We start from the raw sequence: 16,324 nt of genomic DNA, 5'->3' as shown, positions 1-16,324 counted from the left end.
AGATTCAAAAACATAGAGAACCCCTCTAGGCAAAACCTTAAGTTACAAAAAAGATACACAGACAGAAATAGTTATTTCTATTCAGCACAATTCTTTTCTCAGCCATTTAAAGAAATCATAATCTAACACATACCTAGCTAGATTACTTACTAAAAGTTCTAAGACTCCATTCCTGGTCTATCCCCAGCAGAAACCAGAATATAGACAGACACACAGACCCTTTGTTTCTCTCCCTCCTCCCAGCTTTTGAAAGTATCTTGTCTTCTCATTGGTCATTTTGGTCAGGTGCCAGCAAGGTTACCTTTAGCTTCTTAACCCTTTACAGGTGAGAGGAGCTTTCCCCTGGCCAGGAGGGATTTCAAAGGGGTTTACCCTTCCCTTTATATTTATGACACACCCCTTTTGCAAAAATTGCTGCCCTATATAAAAAAACAACTACTAAATCATTCGCGAATGTGAATTGGGTGACAGGGTTGCTCAAAAGATTGGTAGTATAAGATGGTGCTTTTATATCTAGATCACGGATTCAAATCAAATGTTTTATAAGCCAGATGTTTTAAGGAGAGTCTGGGGGATGTTTGCATTTGTGCATGGAATGGCTAAATCAAGTAATTCTGTTTGCATTAGAGTTTAATTACTCTTGACCCTCCAGAATTAAACTTAAAAATATTTTTGAGCAATTTCCGATTTATTGTCTGCTTCTCGCCTCTGGGGTATCTAAGGCCTCTCTGGCTCAGTATCTCTAACAATAAAATGTACTGCTCTTGCCATATACCTGAAGGGATTGTAGGGTGGTGAATCCCTGATAATAAGAGAGATTTAAATTCTGCTGTGCTGCTTAACAGGCAAGACTCTTAGGTGAAATGCCCAAGTGTTGCATATATTAAAAATATGCCTCATAGTCCTCCTCAAATTGAGCTGAATTAGATAAATGCACTTTTTAAAACAGAAGAAATAATTCTTTTTAAAATAGATAATATACCTGCTAATAAATGACATTTGTTAGTGCTCCACCACTTAGAGGTAATTTATGGACATGGGGGGGAGGAAGGGATTCATTTTAATATCATTTTCTTTCACTTGAACTAATTCTATGCTTATAGAATCCTCTTGTTTGGGTTCATAAAGCAGCTTGTTGGTTTGGGATTTTTTTTTTGCCATTCCCTACTATTGCCATTTTATCTCCAGATGAAACTCCTGTTTGTGTGGAGGGGGAAAAAAGAAAGGGAGAAAGAGAGACAAACAGTTCCTGTTGGAGGAGAGCGTTTTGGCTTCTCTCTGTATAGATTATGTTCAGATTGGTTACCCTTTTTATCTTGCTTTAATGTGCCTGGGTTAGCTCTCTGTTGCTGCTGCCTCTGCCACTATCTTCTGTCACCCCTAATGATTCTGATAAAGTGCAGTTCTAGAAGAGAATGTTGCCTCTTAATTTCAGGATGGATGGCCACCTCAGGGGCTGTGTGGTGCTGCATTGTGAATCTGAATGGAGAATGCATTACTTCAAGGACTCCATACTCAAATGAACCACTAATGAAAGAGCATTGGAGTCCTGAAAAGAAGCAGAGACTGGAACAAGTTTAACAGTCAATTTGAAGGTCAATTTAAAGAGCTGACTGGTTTTTTTCTTTTCTTTTTCTTCTTATGGGGGTGGGTGTCATTTGTGTCTTGTTAAAGGCTATTAGCTGTATTCGGATTACTATATTTAATCACCCAAACAAGTTAGAATTACAGCTAAAGTCTCCCTGTCAAAACTCAGTTGAGCTACCCACTATTTTAAGATGTGTAAGCAAGCTGCCTCCTGTATAGCTTCTTCAAGGATGTGCTCAACAGTAAAACAGAACAACCTGCATGCTGTTAGAATTAAAGTAAGAAAGCAAATCTGCGAAGGAAAATTTGATCTGTGCAGCAACAGAAACACACAGTACTTGTTTAAAAAAGAAGACAACGAGGGTCACTGCACCCAGGATGAAAATTCCCCTCAGGGTTACTTTTCTTTTTATGTTAATTTGCATTTTAAGGTCATATGACTCCATCTACAACAGTGCACCTATGCTGTTTGCCAGCAAGTAATTAGATTTGATATTCTGTGTCTTACAATTAATTCTCTACGCTTACAGCTCTGCTCAATTTTACACTGTAGGTTTTCATTACATTATTAGCACATTTTATGATACAGAAAATTACTAAAAAAACTTTCATGTTTTCCCTCCCAGTGGGAGGACTTGGAGTAGTTTGTATCTGTCAAATGTGCACAAGGAAAATATTCAACACAATTTTTTTTTCATTTGAGAAACAGGCCTGTATTCATTGGGGTGCTGTTAAATCACCTTGGATTCTTTTGTGGGGCTTATATTTTTCCATCTATTACAGTACAGGTAATTAAAAAACTAAACTGGACAGACAGAATTATTTTCAAGCTGACTGGAAACCTCTAAACAGATTTCCTGCATTTCTTTATGGTTTTTGGACAGAAATGCATGTGGTTTCGAAAGTGCTTTTGCGAGCCTGCGTTTCAGTTCTTTCTCTAAGTTTATTAAATAGACTAATCTGTGAGTTCATACTTCTTTTCTTTGCCAAGACAACTACTTCTCAAAAATAACCCAGCACTCAAGAGCCAATAAACACTGGTTTCTGTGCGTTGTTCCACAGCTGAGATGCACTAAAGCCTTACTCAGGGAAATGTGCAAGAGAAGAAAGCTTGAAGTGATACTGTGTGCTGGGATGCGGAGATTAAAACAGTATGAAGGGATCTAATGCATGTGTGGGACATTGCTTTAAAATTAGTCTTTTCTATATTTGGACAGTCAGGTGTTTAATATTTTCCTACAGAATGAGATTGTCCCCTGTTGTTTTGAATAGCGCTCTCTCTCTCTGCCTCTGCCCTTTTCCCCTGGGTACAGCAAACTATCTCAGCAAATTGAGAGCTAGCCAGTTTTGCCACATATCTCCTTACCTCTGGGTGTTGCTGTCAGATTTTCTTTTAACTTAGGCCAGATCTACACTACTAATAGCTTATAGTGAATAAGCCACTCCCCTGAGCAACATAAATTACACTAATCTAAGTGCCAGTGTGGAAAGCGCTGTGTCAGCGGGAGAGCTTCTCCTGCTGATATAGCTACTGCCTCTCGTGGAGGTGAATTTATTATGCCAACAGGAGAGTTCCCGTCAGCATAGAGCATCTTAACCAAATGCGCTATAGCAGCATCCAGTGCAGCTGTGCCGATGTAGCGCTTTTAGTGTAGACTAGCCCTTAAAGAATTGCAACCTGCATGCTAATGAGCCCTTGCACAGGGTACCTTAGCTGTGTAGGACCAGCAGAATTTTGCACATTCTCGTTTGCTTTTTTTTTTCTTATCCACTGATAGATGTTGATGCCACTGATAGAAAACATTGCCTGCAGTTCTGACTCAGTCTCTAGCATTTCATAGATGTAGAGCATTAATTCTTGCCAGCACATGGCCAATGTTGTCCGCAAACTGTTTGCAGTAGCTTCTGGTTTGGGGATGATGAAGATTCATGCAGTGATCATTAGTTTACATTGAAAGCATCTGCAAAGTTTTGCGTTGTTCTCAAGACACACAGGTCATGGCAGATCTTGAGAGCTGCTACCTTTTCCCCAACTAGCTTTTGACCAGGCCCTGCTAATCACTGTAAAAACCAGAATAGAACAGGGTAGCTCATTAGTCTAGAGCATGTGGGAAAGTGCCCCTCAGTGGTGTGCCTGCCACGCTTTTCAAAAAAGTCCTGTTGCTGTTGCTTTGGATCTGTATTCCCACCCCACCCCATACACACATGCAGTAAAATGTGCTCCTGTGCACTTGACAGTGTTGGGCCTCTGGAGCAGGCTGCAGCTGCCCCCATGCAATTCTATGGCCAGTTCTCTCACCTCCAAATACAACTAGCTCCCACTGAAGTATATAGACATTGTTTGTATCCTCAAGTGGAAGAATTAAGCTCCCTGTGTTTTAGGAATTTATTCCTCTGTTTGAGTGTGAATTCCAGTCTACAGAACAATTCAGTCTCCTGTACGTGACTCTCATATTAGTAATTCTGGTTACAGCAGAAGAAAAATATTGCTAAGAAATGTTAAATCAGTCATTACCACATTGGGGATTATATATTTAAATTCAAACACGTGGCTGTTATTATTTTGTTGTTGCTTTATTTAGGACTCTCACCTTCTGGGCATAGCAGGATGCAAAGGATATTCATGTGGCTTTCGCACATTCCCTTACTACTGGTAAGACTTGCACATGAATAGATGGTCATAGGGAGCACAGTTTGCAAAGGAATTTAAGACAAACTCTTGAATTCCTCTGAATCCAGAAATTAAATTTAGAGGCTAGTTGATAATCTGAAGCTGATCACTTCAGCTGGATACAAAGCAGAGTCCATCTGTTTTTCAAATGAGAAGTAGCAAATATTTTCAAATGGAATCACAATTTATTTAATTCATTATTAATTGCTTAGATAGTCCAATTCACGATGATTAATTCCTAAAATTGACTTAATTATAATTGTCTAGATTGTCATTCTCCCAATAATTAATTCTAAAAATTGCAGAATCATAATAATCTCTAAATAATACATGCTTTTTAAAATCCTGCAATTGCACAAAGTTCAGAACATCCCATTATCCATAATGAAAGATAAAATACTTTTTGGAGGCTTGGTGATTACACTCAGTCATGGTACCTGCAGATTGTCGAATCCATCAGTCAGCAAAACACATCCCTAATAAAGTTACAAAGTGAGAAAGAACACAAAGTACTTCTAGGTCCATTCCACTGTCATCTTTTATAGCACTTCTGCTATTCTTGGTTAGTGAAGCCAGTAGGAGCTGTGAAAATTGCATTTATTTAGGTGCCTAAATATGAAATGTAGGATCCTAAGTTTGGAAATTTGGGTGTTAGTTCCAGATTGTTCAATATATCCTAAAACAGAAGCAGAAAATTATTTGACAGGTTTCAGAGTAACAGCCGTGTTAGTCTGTATTTGCAAAAAGAAAAGGAGTACTTGTGGCACCTTAGAGACTAACCAATTTATTTGAGCATGAGCTTTCGTGAGCTACAGCTCACTTCATCGGATGCATACCGTGGAAACTGCAGCAGACTTTATATATACACAGAGAATATGAAACAATACCTCCTCCCACCCCACTGTCCTGCTGGTAATAGCTTATCTAAAGTGATCATCAGGTTGGGCCATTTCCAGCACAAATCCAGGTTTTCTCACCCTCCACCCCCCCCACACAAATTCACTCTCCTGCTGGTGATAGCCCATCCAAAGTGACAACTCTTTACACAATGTGCATGATAATCAAGTTGGGCTATTTCCTGCACAAATCCAGGTTTTCTCACATCCCCCCAACCCCCATACACACACAAACTCACTCTCCTGCTGGTAATAGCTCATCCAAACTGACCACTCTTCAAGTTTAAATCCAAGTTAAACCAGAACATCTGGGGGGGGGGGGGTAGGAAAAAACAAGAGGAAATAGGCTACCTTGCATAATGACTTAGCCACTCCCAGTCTCTATTTAAGCCTAAATTAATAGTATCCAATTTGCAAATGAATTCCAATTATTTGATTATTATTATCAAATTATTTGAGTTCCATTCCTAGCTAAACTCATAGCAGCTGATACTAATGAAGGCGGTGGATAATCTTGCAGTAACTGCCACATTCAAGTAGAAATTTGGAACGGGCTGGACATATAAATCCTGAGATCATGAGCAGACACTCTTTTAGCATTTGTATGCACAATTCCGTACAAAATCTGCCTTGCAATGCAGTTTGATACCCTCACAATTAATCAACATATCCTTTCAGCACCTTTTGATTGAATAATGGAGAGAAATAAACACTCATTGCCATTTTCTGTCTCTATAGTCATAGATTTGAATGTTGAAAAGGTTCTGCTGAACGGATAGTGGTACCGTGACCCCATTCATCTTGATTTAGTCCATTCGCTGAGCTTTATGACAGTTGAATACCATGCTGCCAACCCACAGCACTGCATGTTATAACTCAGTCTTCACAAAAATCAATTTGTGTAACATATGTGAGAAAATGTTTGTGATGGGCTACATTTTCTGCATGGCATGGTGTTAGCCGACGGCCAAGGATGTTTGGTGAGGTGCCAGCTATGCCCGTTTATACCATCCGTGACTTTAACTGTTAGAGCTCAGAGCTCCTTCGCAGCAGGCAGCCAGGATTGACTGACAGGTGCCCCAAGAGTTTGCCCCGTGGAGGCGGCACAACTCAATGCTAGGCTCTTAGTACTCTCACCTAATGGCCAGGCTTTAGAGCCAAAACGGCTGAGGTTCTTTAATTGTGTTGGCTGCTTTACAGTAAACCAGAGAAAACAACTCAGGCTTATGCACAAATGGTTACCAAAATTTATTAAGCTAGATTCTAATCATGTGGTTACAAAATTGCTAGTGCCTACTTATTTAAATGTAGAGATGTTACACACACAAACAAGTTACAAAACTGAAGCCACAATCCCAAAGAAAGAAAACAAAGTATAGAGCTCTGTTTCAAAATATGTGTACACTAAAGATATGAGATCAGGTGTGGGTGCTTCTTACCCTCCTTGCATCTCTCGATTCCAGCGATGCCAAGCCAGGATCGGTCACTCAGTTCCGCGGAAAGATGAATAAGGGATAAGGCTTAGGGACCCTCTTAGCTGCAGAAGCCTTGGGAGGCTGTCACTTATCTGACCAGCAGATAGATAGTGAAAAGCACTCCAAAAATCATGGTGCTGTAGGTCCCCTACTTATACCTCTGTACTCCTTTATTCTCTTTCTCCGTTCTTATGCCAAATTGAGGCTGGTCTGTCTGGGTGACGCCAGCTTTCGCAAGAGTAGTTTACACTTGCAAGGGAGAGAAACAATAAGTTTCGACTACTGGACATTTCTTTTATCAGGGTAAATATTTTCCCACCTAGGATGTTGGTGTGTGTGCATCACGCTATTTAGTAGAGGCTAAGAGCCATGTCTGTCACAGGGCCTCTGCCTGCTGTGAGCTTAATCCTTGTATCTGTTCCCAGATGCACATTGTAGCAGCACACCTGTGCTTTTCACAGCTTCAAAGGCTGTGCTGGAATATATGTTAAGTGCCCTGTTCCGGCTTCCTCCTGTGTTTCCAGCAATGCTGGTCTGAGGGGGGCGGGCTGTCTGTCTGGCTACACATGGACTGAACTACAAAGTGAAATTTGCTTTCATTTTCCATTTATGTCCCTGAAAAAGGGAGGAAAGATTAATATTTGCACTTGCCATTGCAGTTAGTGCATAAAGAACATTAGACTTTAGTTTCAGGTTCAAGAAATGTAAAGTTGGAGTATATTTTGAGGTAACAGTTTATGGGGATTGTTTTTTCCAGATGTGATGTAACACCTCTCTTTCAGAATGCAACAAATGAGGTTAATTTTGTAGAAAAGGGGAATGCAAGAGAAGAAGATAAAATTCAGGATGGCCAACATAAATACCTTATTCAGCCCTGGTCTACACTAGGACTTTAAGTCGAATTTAGCAGCGTTAAATCGATGTAAACCTGCACCCGTCCACACAATGAAGCCCTTTATTTCGACTTAAAGGGCTCTTAAAATCTATTTCCTTACTCTACCCCTGACAAGTGGATTAGCGCTTAAATCAGCCTTGCCGGGTCGAATTTGGGGTACTGTGGACACAATTCGACGGTATTGGCCTCCGGGAGCTATCCCAGAGTGTTCCATTGTGACCGCTCTGGACAGCACTCTCAACTCAGATGCACTGGCCAGGTAGACAGGAAAAGAACTGTGAACTTTTGAATCTCATTTCCTGTTTGGCAACCGTGGCAAGCTGCAGGTGACCATGCAGAGCTCATCAGCAGAGGTGACCATGATGGAGTCCCAGAATCGCAAAAGAGCTCCAGCATGGACTGAACAGGAGCTATGGGATCTGATCGCTGTATGGGGAGAGGAATCCGTGCTATCAGAACTCCATTCCAGTTTTCGAAATGCCAAAACCTTTGTCAAAATCTCCCAGAGCATGAAGGACAGAGGCCATAACAGGGACCCGAAGCAGTGCCGCGTGAAACTTAAGGAGCTGAGGCAAGCCTACCAGAAAACCAGAGAGGCGAACGGCCGCTCCGGGTCAGAGCCCCAAACATGCCGCTTCTATGATGAGCTGCATGCCATTGTAGGGGGTTCAGCCACCACTACCCCAGCCGTGTTGTTTGACTCCTTCAATGGAGATGGAGGCAACATGGAAGCAGGTTTTGGGGACGAAGAAGATGATGATGATGATGAGGTTGTAGATAGCTCACAGCAAGCAAGCGGAGAAACCGCTTTTCCCGACAGCCAGGAACTATTTCTCACCCTGGACCTGGAGCCAGTACCCCCTGAACCCACCCAAGGCTGCCTCCTGGACCCAGCAGGCAGAGAAGGGACCTCCGGTGAGTGTACCTTTTAAAATACTATACATGGTTTAAAAGCAAGCATGTGAAAGGATTAATTTGCCCTGGCATTCGCGGCTCTCCTGGATGTACTCCCAAAGCCTTTGCAAAAGGTTTCTGGGGAGGGCAGCCTTATTACGTCCTTCATGGTAGGACACTTTACCACTCCAGGCCAGTAACACGTACTCGGGAATCATTGTACAACAAAGCATTGCAGTGTATGTTTGTTGGCGTTCAAACAACATCCGTTCTTTATCTCTCTGTGTTATCCTCAGGAGAGTGAGATATCATTCATGGTCACCTGGTTGAAATAGGGTGCTTTTCTTCAGGGGACACTCAGAGGAGCCCGTTCCTGCTGGGCTGTTTGCCTGTGGCTGAACAGAAATGTTCCCCGCTGTTAGCCACGGGGAGTGGGGAGGGTTGAGGGGGTAGCCACACGGTGGGGGGAGGCAAAATGCGACCTTGTAACGAAAGCACATGTGCTATGTATGTAATGTTAACAGCAAGGTTTACCCTGAAAGAGTGTAGCCACTGTTTTATAAAATGTGTCTTTTTAAATAGAATCATAGAATATCAGGGTTGGAAGGGACCTCAGGAGGTCATCTAGTCCAACCCCCTGCTCAAAAGCAGGACCCATCCCCAATTAAATCATCCCAGCCAGGGCTTTGTCAAGCCTGACCTTAAAAACTTCTAAGGAAGGAGATTCCACCACCTCCCTAGGCAACGCATTCCAGTGTTTCACCACCCTCCTAGTGAAAAAGTTTTTCCTAATATCCAACCTAAACCTCCCCCACTGCAACTTGAGACCATTACTCCTTGTTCTGTCCTCTTCTACCACTGAGAATAGTCTAGAACCATCCTCTCTGGAACCACCTCTCAGGTAGTTCAAAGCAGCTATCAAATCCCCCCTCATTCTTCTCTTCCGCAGACTAAACAATCCCAGTTCCCTCAGCCTCTCCTCATAAGTCATGTGTTCCAGACCCCTAATAATTTTTGTTGCCCTTCGCTGGACTCTTTCCAATTTATCCACATCTTTCTTGTAGTGTGGGGCCCAAAACTGGACACAGTACTCCAGATGAGGCCTCACCAATGTTGAATAGAAGGGGACGATCACGTCCTTCAGTCTGCTCGCTATGCCCCTACTTATACATCCCAAAATGCCATTGGCCTTCTTGGCAACAAGGGCACACTGTTGACTCATATCCAGTTTCTCGTCCACTGTCACCCCTAGGTCCTTTTCCGCAGAACTGCTGCCTAGCCATTCGGTCCCTAGTCTGTAGCGGTGCATGGGATTCTTCCGTCCTAAGTGCAGGACTCTGCACTTGTCCTTGTTGAACCTCATCAGATTTCTTTTGGCCCAATCCTCCAATTTGTCTAGGTCTCTCTGTATCCTATCCCTGCCCTCCAGTGTATCTACCACTCCTCCCAGTGTAGTATCATCCGCAAATTTGCTGAGAGTGCAATCCACACCATCCTCCAGATCATTTATGAAGATATTGAACAAAACCGGCCCTAGGACCGACCTCTGGGGCACTCCACTTGACACCGGCTGCCAACTAGACATGGAGCCATTGATCACTACCCGTTGAGCCCGACAATCTAGCCAACTTTCTACCCACCTTATAGTGCATTCATCCAGCCCATACTTCTTTAACTTGCTGACAAGAATACTGTGGGAGACCGTGTCAAAAGCTTTGCTAAAGTCAAGATACAATACATCCACTGCTTTCCCTTCATCCACAGAACCAGTAATCTCATCATAGAAGGTGATTAGATTAGTCAGGCATGACCTTCCCTTGGTGAATCCATGCTGACTGTTCCTGATCACTTCCCTCTCATGTAAGTGCTTCAGAATTGATTCTTTGAGGACCTCTTCCATGATTTTTCCGGGGACTGAAGTGAGGCTGACTGGCCCAGGATCCTCCTTCTTCCCTTTTTTAAAGATTGGCACTACATTAGCCTTTTTCCAGACATCCGGGATTTCCCCCGTTCACCACGAGTTTTCAAAGATAATGGCCAATGGCTCTGCAATCACAGCCGCCAGTTCCTTTAGCACTCTCGGATGCTATCCCTTTTTTTTTCTCCACCAGCTGCATGTGTTTCAATGATCACAGGATCTTCTCCTTCCCAGAGGCTAGTGAAGATTAGAAAGAAAAAAAACCACACTCGTGATGAAATGTTCTCTGAGCTCATGCTGTCCTCCCACACTGACAGAGCACAGACGAATGCGTGGAGGCAAATAATGTCAGAGTGCAGGAAAGCACAAAATGACCGGGAGGAGAGGTGGCAGGCTGAAGAGAGTAAGTGGCGGGCTGAAGACAGGACTAAAGCTCAAATGTGGCGGCAGCGTGATGAGAGGAGGCAGGATTCAATGCTGAGGCTGCTGGAGGATCAAACCAGTATGCTCCAGTGTATGGTTGAGCTGCAGCAAAGGCAGCTGGAGCACAGACTGCCACTACAGCCCCTGTGTAACCAACCACCCTCCTCCCCAAGTTCCATAGCCTCCACAACCAGATGCCTAAGAACGCGGTGGGGGCGCCTCCGGCCAACCAGCCACTCCGCCACAGAGGATTGCCCAAAAAAAAGAAGGCTGGCATTCAATAAATTTTAAAGTTGTAAACTTTTAAAGTGCTCTGTGGCATTTTCCTTCCCTCCTCCACCACCCCTCCTGGGCTACCTTGGTAGTCATCCCCCTATTTGTGTGATGAATGAATAAAGAATGCATGAATGTGAAGCAACAATGACTTTATTGCCTCTGCAAGCGGTGATCGAAGGGAGGAGGGGAGGGTGGTTAGCTTACAGGGAAGTAGAGTGAACCAAGGGGCGGGGGTTTTCATCAGGGAGAAACAAAGAGAACTTTCACACCGTAGCCTGGCCAGTCATGAAACTGGTTTTCAAAGCTTCTCTGATGCATACCGTACCCTCCTGTGCTCTTCTAACCGCCCTGGTGTCTGGCTGCGCGTAATCAGCAGCCAGGCGATTTGCCTCAACCTCCCACCCCGCCATAAACGTCTCCCCTTTACTCTCACAGATATTGTGGAGCACACAGCAAGCAGTAATAACAATGGGAATATTGGTTTCGCTGAGGTCTAAGTGAGTCAGTAAACTGCGCCAGCGTGCTTTTAAACGTCCAAATGCACATTCTACCACCATTCTGCACTTGCTCAGCCTGTAGTTGAACAGCTCCTGACTACTGTCCAGGCTGCCTGTGTACGGCTTCATGAGCCATGGCATTAAGGGGTAGGCTGGGTCCCCAAGAATACATATAGGCATTTCAACGTCCTCAACGGTTATTTTCTGATCTGGGAATAAAGTCCCTTCCTGCAGCTTTTGAAACAGACCAGAGTTCCTGAAGGTGCGAGCATCATGTACCTTTCCCGGCCATCCCACGTTGATGTTGGTGAAACGTCCCTTGTGATGCACCAGTGCTTGCAGCACTATTGAAAAGTACCCCTTGCGGTTTATGTACTCGCCGGCTTGGTGCTCCGGTGCCAAGATAGGGATATGGGTTCCATCTATGACCCCACCACAGTTAGGGAATCCCATTGCAGCAAAGCCATCCACTATGACCTGCACATTTCCCAGGGTCACTACCCTTGATATCAGCAGATCTTTGATTGCGTGGGCTACTTGCATCACAGCAGCCCCCACAGTAGATTTGCCCCCTCCAAATTGATTCCCAACTGACCGGTAGCTGTCTGGCGTTGCAAGCTTCCACAGGGCTATCGCCACTCACTTCTCAACTGTGAGGGCTGCTCTCATCTTGGTATTCATGCGCTTCAGGGCAGGGGAAAGCAAGTCACAAAGTTCCATGAAAGTGCCCTTACGCATGTGAAAGTTTCGCAGCCACTGGGAATCGTCCCAGACCTGCAACACGATGCGGTCCCACCAGTCTGTGCTTGTTTCCCGAGCCCAGAATCGGCGTTCCACAGCATGAACCTGCCCCATTAGCACCACGATGCATGCATTGGCAGGGCCCATGCTTTCAGAGAAATCTGTGTCCATGTCCTGATCACTCAAGTGACCGCGCTGACGTCACCTCCTCGCCCGGTATTGCTTTGCCAGGTTCTGGTGCCGCATATACTGCTGGATAATGCATGTGGTGTTTAATGTGCTCCTAATTGCCAAAGTGAGCTGAGCGGCCTCCATGCTTGCCTTGGTATGGCGTCCGCACAGAAAAAAGGCGCGGAACGATTGTCTGCCGTTGCTCTGACGGAGGGAGGGGTGACTGACGACACGGCTTACAGGGTTGGCTTCAGGGAGCTAAAATCAACAAAGGGGGTGGCTTTACATCAAGGAGTATTTCAGGCAGGACTTCACGGAGGGTTCCAATAAGAAATGGTGCACCTAAGTTATTGTTCTTATTGGAACAAGGAGGTTAGTCTGGCCTCTGATTGATACATGGCTAGATATACCTCGCTGCATCTTCTCTGTGAGTGACTGCAGTGTGACCTAGAGGAATGAGTCCCCTAGACGGGGGAGAGTGGGGGAAGCAAATGAGTACAAAACAAATCTGGTCTATTTCTTGTTTTGATACACTCCATCTATCTTTTACATCTTAGGCTGGCAGCAGACGGTGTAGAAGGACTGCATGCCATCCACATCTCGGGGCTGCTCGGCAGAAGATGGTACAATACGACTGCTAGCCATCCTCATCTCTTGCCTGCCTGGCAGAAGATGGTACAATACGACTGCTAGCAATCCATATCGCCTGCCTGCTCACCATAAGATGGTTCAATAGGACTGACTGCAGGACTAAAGAGAACGACTTGATCAAGTCACTCCAAATTTAGTTCCTGCGACCATGTCTGCCCAGGCGCTCCTGGCCGACGTGGCCAGGAGCACCTCGGACATGACGATGACGGCTACCAGTCCCATTGCACCGTCTGCTGCCACAAGGCAATGGGTTGCTGCTACTGTGTAGCAATGCAGTACCGCGTCTGCCAGCACCCAGGAGACATACGGTGACAGTGAGCTGAGCGGGCTCCATGCTTGCCGTGGTATGGCGTCTGCACAGGTAACTCAGGAAAAAAGGCATGAAATGATTGTCTGCCCTTGCTTTCACGGAGGGAGGGAGGGAACGGGGGCCTGACAATATGTACCCAGAACCACCCGTGACAATGTTTTAGCCCCATCAGGCATTGGGATCTCAACCCAGAATTCCAATGGGCAGCGGAGACTGCGGGAACTGTGGGATAGCTACCCACAGTGCAACGCTCCGGAAGTCGACTCTAGCCTCGGTACTGTGGAAGCACTCCGCTGAGTTAATGCACTTAGAGCATTTTCTGTGGGGACACACGCACTTGAATATATAAAACCGATTTCTAAAAAACCGACTTCTATAAATTCGACCTAATTTCGTAGTGTAGACATACCCCCAGAGGCCTTAACAATATGACTTAATTTTCTCTGCAAACATAGATACTATTACAGTACAAATAACAGGCACTGCAATCACAATGTCTCAAAGAATTCAATAAATATGAAAGTCATTCTAGGTGAGAAGAGGAGCAGTGTCTCAAAACAATAAATAAATCTGCCACCAAAAATATTGATGCTGTTGCAGGCACATATCTGGCAGTTGAGTGTATAGAACCTTGCAAGACCATTTTGATTAAAAAAATAAACTCTGGAAATCCAGAAAATCCTTCTAGGGACTGGTCCCCCCAGCTCCTGGGCAGCAGACAGAAAGGAAAATGGTTTGCTGCTCCATAAGACACTGTGTATGGGGGCCTGGAGAACTTCAGGCAGCAGCTAAGGTTTGGGCAAGGAGAAAAGATGAGGGGTTAAAAGTGGGTGTTACAAACATTAATCACTAGAGTTACTGACTAAAGCATTAACCCATTGTCACTGCCCATAACAATCCTGTACCATGATAGCCCCTCCAAGTTGTGTTGTTTGCAACCAATGTTTTATTTCTCCTCCTAATAGACCTCAGTGGTTGCCTAGTGCATTTACTCATATATTCCAAAGTACTTCAGATAGGTAGGTAAGAATTATCCTCCCCATTTTACAGATAGAGTTAACTGAGACATAGAGAATAGAAGTGATCTGCCAAGGTCACAGAGTGCATCAGTGGCAGAGTCAGGATTAGAACCCATGTCTCCTGATTTCTTTTCTTGGGCGCATTACCACACAGCTGCTAGCTATACACAAATTCCATGGAGATAGTAAAATAATATGCCACTGTACATCACAGGACGTATTCTGCTGTGTACTGAATTACTCCATACCAAACATCTGCTAAGGAGGGTTAGTTAGAATCATAACAGGTGGCAGACAAGAAACCAGTTGATGAACTAATCTGAAGAAGCACTCCATGAATCAAATAAGAAACTTGTGAAAAGTCAAAGTCACTAGGACAAAGACAAAACAAGATTTATTTAAGTTTGCAATAATCTATTCTACTATAATTGTCCTTAATATCATAAGTTTTTGGGGTTTTTTTACGGGAACATAATAAAAGGGGGCCAGATTTTCTTATGGCATCTTAATAACAGCAGTGAGCAGCTTGGGTTTCCATAATGCTTTTCACTGAGTGGAACATCCTAAAGTGCTTTGCAAAGCATTTAATTACCAGTAATGCAGTGACTGCACTTCGCTGGCCTAACATTAAAGGCAGTATCAGTAAATGCAAAACTCTGTACCTTTATATTATAAATAGTAAGATTGGAAACCTTTCAGCTTCCATGAGGAAATATCATAGTCTCCTCAAAGGTTAATAAAACTCTAGCAATTTTGTAGTTGAATTCAACAATACCTTTGTGATCTTACAAAAGCTATTTTAATTGAAAAAATCTGATATGGTAAATTGGTGCCTGTAGCTCCAGCCCCAGAGTCGGTGCCTGTACAAGGAGCCGCATATTAACTTCTGAAGAGCCGCATGCGGCTCTGGAGCCACAGGTTGGCCACCCCTGCTCTAAATCATAACAAATTTGAGCCCAAAGGTGAACGATTGAGCCACACCGACACAATACATTGAAAAAAAAATTAAAATTATGTCATCTCTTGGGTTATAGGATTTTCGAGCTCAAATGAGTTTCCAGAGACAAACCATTATTTCCTGTATAGTCCATTGTGAGATGCTTTTTTACATTAATAAAATCCCTGTTCAGAAGGTCTTTGCTTTTTCAGTCCTAGGCACAGAGTATTTTAAATTCTTTTGTACCAAACCATTCATTTTATTAATCATCTCCATGCTGAAATGCATACAATCTGTAACCAAGTTCTGCACAACTGTATCTGGTCAAATTGCCAAAACTAGCTTTCCACAAAAATGCTTTGCTATATTATGTTCCAAGATGCCTCCTGATGAACTCTTATGCATACGATGAAACCTTCTCAGTTTTACAGAATGGCCTGCAATTCTGCTATTACATGAGATAACCACAGAAACAAATTTGTTAGTGACCTCTGGCATAATCCTCCAAAGTGACAACTTTTAAAAACCTTCGGATGCATAAAATCAGATCTTGTCAGTTACATAAAATATTTATGGGGGAAAGACAGAAACTGCAAATTGTGTATTAGTCATTCAACAGTGCAGTTATGGCTTCGAGGGACACCTTATCAGCCATGTGTTTATATTTTTAAAAAAACTGCATTGCCTAATGAATGACAGTTTATTGAAGAAGAAATTCACATACTAAATATTAATTCTTGTGAGGCTGGACTCATGCTGGCTAGCCACAAGTGCTGGAGAGAAAATACTTTACTTCTCGGTTTCTCCAAATATTTCTGTGCAGTTCTATTAATGCACGTAATCTGAGTAATCACCACCCATAATCCACCATTTCATTATAATGTTGTTGTTGTTAGGTTTTTAAAGAATTGGACTCTGCCCCCTTACACTGAGTGGGACCTTAAGCTTTCTGGAGAAGGGACT

The 16,324-nt window shown here is 43.6% G+C and overlaps 1 protein-coding gene across 8 annotated transcripts in view; it reads left to right on the top strand.

Annotated features, from left to right (window-relative positions):
• The window catches only part of LOC311511910 (leucine-rich repeat and fibronectin type III domain-containing protein 1-like protein), a 258,493-nt gene that overhangs the window by 118,190 nt on the left and 123,979 nt on the right, over positions 1 to 16,324 (top strand). The window contains exon 2 of one of the 8 annotated variants that reach the window (XM_084612843.1): positions 13,002 to 13,456. The exons of the other annotated variants lie outside the window; for them this stretch is intronic. The gene's annotated coding sequence lies outside the window, so the exon portion shown is untranslated. The remainder of the gene's footprint in view (positions 1 to 13,001; positions 13,457 to 16,324) is intronic. 8 annotated transcript variants of the gene reach the window in all.

This window comes from Lepidochelys olivacea, assembly GCF_965140295.1.
Source record: "Lepidochelys olivacea isolate rLepOli2 genome assembly, chromosome: 23".
Taxonomy (NCBI): Eukaryota; Metazoa; Chordata; order Testudines; family Cheloniidae; genus Lepidochelys; species Lepidochelys olivacea.
Note: the sequence above shows the minus strand (reverse complement) of the source record. Positions and strands in the feature narration are given on the sequence as shown.